Genomic DNA, 8885 nt, shown 5'->3' with positions numbered 1-8885 from the left:
ATGAGCCTAATGCCATCTGTGCCAGGACTCTGAGGATTTAAAATGGCATGAGACATGCTTGTCTGAATGCAACACTGACTGATTCTCATTAAGATAGTGATGGGTTTGAGCCAGGGGTGCTGTTGAAGGAGGCAAAATTTAGTTCTTTGGCACTATCATTCCATGTGATTGCATTGGCATCATCAAAAACATACTCAGCCTATGTGATATTCCCTGACCAGAAGCGCTGGTGAGATCTAAGCCTGCAACTCATAAATACGTCCTGAATGACAGGTACTTTGTGGTTTTGAGGTCTGGTTTTTTTTCGTTGGCATTAGTTTGTGTAACAAGATTGGTGGTGTTGGTTTTAGCAGAAGTCAGTTATACTAACTTAACACACTGAGTTTTCCTCTAATGTAATACAGTGCCATGCAAAGATTACCTGACATAAACTGATGCTCAGGTCTGGATTTTCATGACACTAGTGGATATGGCTACAGTTCTCTGAGAGCCAGTGATGGATGAGGTCAGGTTTCACTCATGTTTTCTGATGCATGTCACTACATTTCTTTAATATAAACTAATCAATGTCAAGGACTATCCTTGACTCCATTTGATATATGAGACTTGGTTTTTGCTTCTTTGACATAATGGGAATGCACAGACACCTTTTTCAACTGTGCAGCCACAAGCGATGCTGTATTTCTCTGTGTTCAGAGAAACTCATTCTCATGCATCGCTATATATTAAAGATTTGCAGTTTTTTCCTACTACATTAAAACACAGCTACATGCATAAATAGCTATCAGCAAAAAATTAGGTTGCTCCATCACTTATATCAGTAACACCAGTACACAGACAACATCTCATGTCAAGTAAGCCAGTTTTATGCAGGCCTAAGTTATAGAGGGAAAAGTCATTTTATTATTCATTTTACTGCACATCAGCAGTTTTCTTGGATATAAGGAAAAAGTTCTTTACTGTGAGGATGGTGAGGCACTGGAATGGGTTGCCCAAGGAAGTTGTGAATGCTCCATCCTTGGCAGTGTTTAAGGCTGGGTTGGACAGAGCCTTGGGTGGGATGGTTTAGTGTGAGGTGTCCCTGCCCACAGCAGGGGGGCTGGAACTAGATGATCTGAAGGTCCTTTCCCACCCTAACTATTCTATGATTCTATAATTCTATATCCAGAAATAATGTCATATATTTCTTCTTAGCTTAGAAGCAGGGAGCTTTACCATTATATAGCAGTTATTCCCTGCAGCCCTCAGTCTTATTCATTATATGCTACTGGTAAATCTCTGTCATTCGGGATGCTTTACATTATCAAATAAATACTGATTCTGTTTATATCAGAGAAAACAAGTAGTGTGCATTACATATTTCAGGCAAAAAAGAAAACTAATGACAATAACTGTATTTTTTTTGCTATCTCAGACTGAAGTGGCTTCTTCAAAATGCAGTTTTCTTTGTTCAACTCCTGTCAGGGAATTGAGGCCTCAGACATCACTGGGAACAGAGAAATCCAGCACTGTGTGTTTCTTTTCACATAAAGGGACAAGTGACACACTTTACATACACAAGGGCATTGTAACTCATTTGTGACCACCACTCTCTGGGCCTGCCAACAATTACCTAGAATAATGGAATTTTTATAGGAAAACTGATGAAAACTAAGCATATGTAAGTAAAGTAGTCCAAAACCATTTCTGTGTCTGAGTAATACCCAGGATCTTACTGTTGTTAAGGTCTATAGTGGATTTAGCCTACAATAAAAACGTTTGGATACATTTTTGTGGTTACCACTGCAACTGGTACCTCCCCATGTCCCTCCAGGCCTGGGTCCCACCTCTATCTGTCAGCGCCATCCTCATGCTCTGTCTTAGCCTTTTGACTACATACTTGTGGAAACCCTTCTCCCATAGGACTTCTGTTCAGACCTCTCTATGAAATGAATACTGGGTAAAGACTTTACAGTAATCTTTCAATTTCTGATGCTAGATCTCTTTCACTGGGCATTTCAGGATGACCAATACTTAAAGTAATAGTAGGCAGTCTTCCATTTAATGAAAGAAACCTCTGAATTAAGAAATAGTGCACAAAGATGCACACCCTTTCAGCTTTATATGATATTTCTTTGGTAACTTCTGTTATCTGGGGACTCAAAATGGGGACATGACCGTTCTGTGCAATACAATGGCTGGCAAAGTTGTCTAAACTAATGCCATACAAGCTAGTTCTGGAAAAGAAGCAATTTAGTCATGTAGATATCATATGCTTAAGTAACACTGCTGTGGAGCTGTTAACCTCAAATGAGATGGAAAACACAGTTCTGCTGCTTCCAGGCCATGTTAGTACATCTTTCCAGTGCTACATCATGCCATGCTGATGTGGCTGCAGGTACAAAATTACCCCACACATCTTTGCACAGAATTCATGCTGGGTATATGCCTTTTCCTTTGCATGAGACACCAGTGATGATACTCATCACTGTAAAGTTACTCAATTCTATAATTATGTCTACTGGGATGAGACATAATTTCATTTGGGTGTTCTTCTCAGTTCTTCAGAAAATCTCAGCCTCATACAATGTATACTACAGAAAATAACTCATACTTCATGTTGGAGAAACACAGACCTAAGCTTCCTTTTATATTGTAAATAGATATAAGAGAAACACAGCCTCTTTAGATTTGGAAAAGGATCCACATCATTTTAAGCAAAGCAGTTAATCAGTTGCAGTTCTCTTCAGCCAGGAAATCATTGGCACGATTCACTGGCATTAGTTTAAGCTGTGCATCACTATGGTTATTAATTAATTTCATAACTCAATAACCTCAAGCTCACACAACTCTGCTACTACCAAGGTTCTCTTACCTGTACTTTTTTACTTCAGAAGAAGATGAAGCAAGCAAGATGAAGCTGTGTGTGTTTCTACATCTAACCACCTTACATCTCACTTTCCTTTGGGCATTTTGGCATTTGCCATCATTTGATCTGGAAGGGACCCGAGTTCAGCATTATTCTCAGGAGAAACAGGCAGGATGCATCATCTTACAGTAGGAAAATCTAGTTTCTTGCACCAGCTTTAAATCAAGGAATCCAAATATGAAATGATTCATAAAACGGAGCTTTCCTGGAATAAACAGTTCCATGAAGGAGAGTTTTACTGGTTAACTGTGATGAATGATGTTCTGGCTTTTGTTTCTACAATTATCCATGAGAGCTGGTGTTGTGCAAGAAAAAGGTACAGCAGGCTGGGCTTTTTAACAGGCAGTGATGGATGTGATTGCTTCCATATTCTATGAATTTTAGAGAAAGTTTTATTGCTGTGAAAGAATCCAGGTGGGTTTTTTTTCTTACACAAAGTGCTATGTCAAGCCACATTCATAGACTCATAAAATCACAGAATGGCTTCAGTTGGAAGGGACCTTAAAGCTCATACAGTTCTACCCCCTTGCCATGGCAGGGACACCTTCTGCTAAACCAGGTTGCTCAAAGCCCAGTCCATTCTAGCCTTGAGCCCTGCCAGGGATGGGGCAGCTACAGAGTCTCAGGGCAACCTCTTCCAGTGCCTCACCACCCTCACAGTGAAGAATTTCTTCTGAAGATCTAACCTCAATCTCCCTTCTTTCAGTTTAAAGCCATTCTGCCTTGTCTTGTCACTACATGCGCTTGTAAAAAGTCGCTCTTCAGATTTCTTGTAGGCACCTTTAGGTACTGGAAGGCTGCTATAAGGTCTCCCCAGAGCCTTCTCTTCTCTCTTTAGTTTAGAAAGCGCATAGGTCAGAATAAAGAAACTACCGGTAACTGCTGCTGTTTTGTCCCAGAACGCATGATGATGCGTGCAGCATCCCACCGGCGGCTGCTCCATTCTCCCGGCTGTGCTGACCTCTGCTGGTGTTTCCCCGAGGCGCGACGGGTTCCCGTTCTCGCCCGTTCTCAACATCTCGCATCATAGTAAAGCAGCGGTGATTTCCTTACATGGATACTTTCAGGTTTTCCAGAAGTATTTGGTGCACGATGCGAGGAAGTGATGAACTCAGTTTCGGAGGTGCAGAAGCACATCCTCAAGTTCAGCTTTTCTTCACTGCTCTGATCCTCAATCGTGGACCAAAAGCAAGCAAACTTACTGCTCCGACAACCCAACTTCTTTTGTGCTCTGTGATACCTAGAGGCAGAGAAGCAGGGCTTGGGTTCTTCTGTGAGCCAGGCTCTCCCTCCTTACCCTCACCTCCACTGCTATTCCAAGTATGCCATTTTACTCTAATTTGAAGAGTTATGCTCGCTGTGTAATGATATGGTCCTCTGTGTCTCTAGACTTTCTCAGTTACTTGATGGCTTTAAGCTGACAGAGGCTAGGTTTAGATTAAATATTAGGAAAAAAATCTTCACTATGAGAGTGGTGAGGCACTGGCACAGGTTGCCCAGAGAAGCTGTGGCTGCCCCATCCCTAGAAATGTTCAAGGCCAGGTTGGATAGGGCTCGAAGTAGCCTGGTCTAGTGGATGGTGTCCCTGCCCATGGCAGTGAGGTCAGACTAGATCATCCGTTAGGGTCCCTTCCAACCCAAACCATTCTATGATTCTCTGATACTCCGATATAACCCTTCCTATTCTTAATAGAGCAGGTTTATTTGGCTGAACAAGCTCACTGTTTAATCTGGCCTTTTCACTCATGCCATAGTTCAAATGTTCAAAAGAACAAGATTCACCCCTGGCTAATGGCTCTTGTCTGGCAAAATATTTCAATGCTCTGAATATATACATTAGGTATGTCAGGCATTTTCCAGGGTCCATTTTCAGCATGATTCATGTTATTTTCTATCTAAGTACAAAAAGAACTACGTTTCAATGTCTGAAAAACAACTCCTGATGCTTCACTGGGAATTCTGCATGTGTAAGGCTCAAATGAAGCCTGAGCAAGGACTGCAGTTTAAACTCCAGAAGGACTTTGACACTTCTACACGGACTTATCTTGTGAGTGAATTTTGACTCGCGGTTCTTCTCTTGGTAAGGTACCCTGACCATTTCAAGGGCATGACCCAGTATTTAGTATGAATCAGTATGACACAGCTTCTGTAGGTGCCTCCTGTAAAACCAAACTCAATTCTTTCCTTCACTTATGAAACAAAAATCCTCCTCTCCCTTTGGCACAACCCGGTGAGGAGCTGGGTGCCAGGTCTCAGCACCTTTTCTACTAAGGTTGTTCAGCAGTGCAATGAAGAATTCAGGATTTACTGTGGAAAACAAAGCAGTATCTTGTAATCTAGTGGTTACCCATTAGGTAATGCCTACGTTATTTTAATGAATTTAGTTCTTCGGGATATGACCTCTAATTAACACCATTGTCCTTTGCTGTTACCTTTGAGTGTTCTGTTTTATTTTTGGGTATTCTCTTTGGGCCTTTCTTCACAAGGAAACAAGGTGCACTATTAGCCTGTGCCAGTCCCTCATTTGATTTTAGTCATTATATTGAATAAAAGTAGAATTAGAATCCAAACACTAATAATTATCAAATAGCTTTTTTCTAATGGTCTGTTTCAAAATTATAATCTTGTTTATTTTTTGACCACAGAATTGCTCTTCCATTTCAGTTTCCCTGAATGATCTTTATCCCCATCCATTGTTTTAAGGGCCATAACTTCATTCGTTTGTCACATGAGTAAGAAGAAGGCTGAATCAATTAATCAAAGCCTTGCAGAGCAACATACAGCAATGTAATGGTTGGTTGAACCTTGCTCTCAATGTAGAACTCAGCCTTGGAGATTCCAAAGTAGGTGTTTCCTTACTACGAAAACAACCTTGAGGTGGAAAAACAATTTTTTTCTTTTAATTCTCTTTTGGCGTCGCCCTTCCTCAGGATCAAACTGAAGAGCTGCAATAAAGATCATGTCTGTAACCTCTCTCCTGAGGCTGGCTTGTTAAAACATCACACTACCACAGGCTTCTGGTTTTGTACTTGCAATTTAGTGCAAGGGTAAGGAAAGGACAAGAAAGAAGAAAACTTCTAGAAGAGTTAATGGTTATGTAAATAGCAAATCCTTGTCACAGCTGTGTATTAATACTTTATTACTACAGTTTAGTGTGTACTTTAACAAGGTCCAGGTCTGGAAAATGATAGCAAGCCAGCTCCTGAACACATTTCCAGTTGGAGACTTTACTAGACCTTGAGAAATTTTATCTGGAAAGAGCAATGTTAAGTAAGGAGGACATTGCCGTGAGAGACTGCTGAACAACTGAGAACACTGATGACACTTGGAAGGATGGGAAACAGAAATGGGATGGGGCCTCCTTGAGACAAGTCTAGAGGAAGGAAATTTTGTCAAGAGACAAGGAGGAAGACCTCTTCCAAAAATGCAAACCAACTCTGATCTCTCCACTGAACTCAGTGCTTGAGTACTAGAAATGTACACAGAAAAAAGACCAGAAAGCAACTGGAAGGGATTTCTTGAGCAGTCCTTCCCCAGTTCTTTCCCAGAAGGACTTCCAAATGGATGAATCCGCAATATTTTCCTAAAGATTTCATTGGACTTCAGTCTTTCCTACATTATCCACTTCATCTCAAGCAACAGCAGTTTACATTTAAAACTAAGAACTTCTCATTTTTTTTAAATAATCTGAATGCAGGAAATTACTTCAGCTGCCACTAAAATGCAAAGTTGTGTTTTCTAAAATGCATTTTGAGAGCTCTGTAGTCTACTTTAACAAAAAAAAATTCTACTCAATTTAATGGTATCTGATTTCAATTTTCTTCTCTATAGTTATCAAGAGCTAAATATTATATGTACCTGAATCCATTGGCCCAAACGAAAATCACGGAGGACAGAGCATAGAGACTGATCATGATATCATAGTCTAAAGCTGTCTGTAAATATTATTTCTGTATTTTTAGATGGGCCAATCTTACATTTAGCCAGTCATGTTCATCAGCAACTCATGACACACAGTAAAAGCAAGAATGGTCTTTACGCTCATTTGCTTTCTGGAATTAGAGAGGAAATGATTTTTCATGGCTCAGTAAAGGTAGTAATAATTACTGACAGGTTTATAACAGTTCACAGCAAAGGTGTTTACTGATGGTTGATTGTCAAATGTAGGACCACAAGCAAATGAACTGAATCAGAATAGCAATTTTTGTGTTGTTTCTAAGAAATCTGGAAACTGAGAAAATGGCAAGGTGACTGTTGTGGAAGAACAAAGAAGTGCCGTAAAATCGAATTAGTTTGGAAAGCATCTCAAGGAGTTGCTGTCTACAGTTCACTCTCAAGACTGAATCAAGCACTCAGTCATTCCTGACAGACGTCCTTCTTACCTGTTTGCAACAGACTTTCAGTGCATACTCCATACCTAGGAAACCTAGTCTTGGGCTTCAACAAGATAAAGGTTAAAATCTAACCTAAAACTCCCATGCTGTATTCAGGCATTCTACTTCTTCTCACCCACCTTTGAGATGAAGGACAGATTTTTCATATTTGCACCAATATTTTCTATTTTCAAAACTATTACAATATCCTGTATCTTTTTTATCCCGTCCCTCATTGTTTCCTCCACTTTAGGCTATCAGTCTCACTTCACCTTATTCTCCATGTTTCTTAGACTTTTGACCATTCCTGTTGCTCTTCTCCAAGCTTTCTCCAATTAGCCCAGATTTCCCTTGGAGTGCAATACATGAACCCACAGTGCTCCATGTGATGTCTTAGTACAGAAAAAATCATAGCTCCTACATCTTGCAGACCTCTCTCTAGTTTGAAGTGTATGTTTGCCTTTTCTATGATAACATAACGATGCTGCATCATAGTCAGCTCACAAACCCCAGGCCCTTTTCTAGAGAACTGATAGTTAACCGATCAATGTTACAGTACTTAATCTTACTACATACACATCTTCTAAATTACTTCTGACTAAATGCAGTACTTGGCACTTTTTGCTATTGCTTTTATTCTGTTTTCATTTCTTCCCTCCAATCTATTGACACATCTTTTTCTTCCCCTAGTGCTTCCCATTTTGGTGTTACCTGAAAGTTTAAAAAAACCATCTTACTCCTTATTGGACCCAAACTAGTTAATGAAAATATCAAATAATACCAGACCCTTGCAGAATTGAACTTTATATATCCTTGTGTTTTGCCAGGAAATTGCTTTGTTTGCTAAACTCTAAATAGCGTGTTTTCTGGGCAGTGCTGTATCTATTCTATACTACATACATGTAAATCTTGTTTCCTTAAAAGGACATGAGAATCAATGTCAAAAGCTTTGCTAAAGTCACTGTATATGATATCCACCATTTCCACTTACTTATAAGGCCTAGTGTCCTACAGAAAAAGTAAATAAGATGGGTTTGATACGATTAGTTAATGACAAATCCATGTGGATCATTCCTTATCTTCTTATTATGTTCCAAGCAGTAATATGTATTCTGTTATGCTATTTGTAAGGAAGGAAAAATTGGGCCAATGGATATCCTTTTCTTTGTGCTTTAGTGTTACAGCATTATAGCCATCTTCACAGATTCTCAAGCAGTCACAGCTGGGAGATCACATGAGTCAGTTCTATAGGTACTCTAGCACGCAGCTCACAGGGATCTCTAGTTTGAAAACACCCAGATCTCTATGAGTAACCACCCTGCTTCGGTATTGCTCAATCCCATGCATATACAGCCACATGACAAAAAACTATGCATTCAACAAAAAGCACAATTAATTGGGTTATAATAGGACTACTTTTCTCCATGGCTATAGGTTTCAGTCTATTTCTGATAAGTGTATATGACTTTGCAGCTGCAAAAAGAATAACTCCTTGTCCACCTCTCTGTTTTCATTACATTAATGGAACTGTATTAAGAATATTCTAAAATTTGACATGTAAGCTTCAATCTAATGTTCCAAACTTTGATAACATGAGTTGCAGC

The sequence above is a fragment of the Lathamus discolor genome, chromosome 2 (genome assembly GCF_037157495.1).
Source record: "Lathamus discolor isolate bLatDis1 chromosome 2, bLatDis1.hap1, whole genome shotgun sequence".
In the NCBI taxonomy this organism is placed as follows: Eukaryota; Metazoa; Chordata; class Aves; order Psittaciformes; family Psittacidae; genus Lathamus; species Lathamus discolor.
The sequence above is the reverse complement of the archived record's forward strand: the minus strand, read 5'-3'. Positions refer to the sequence as shown.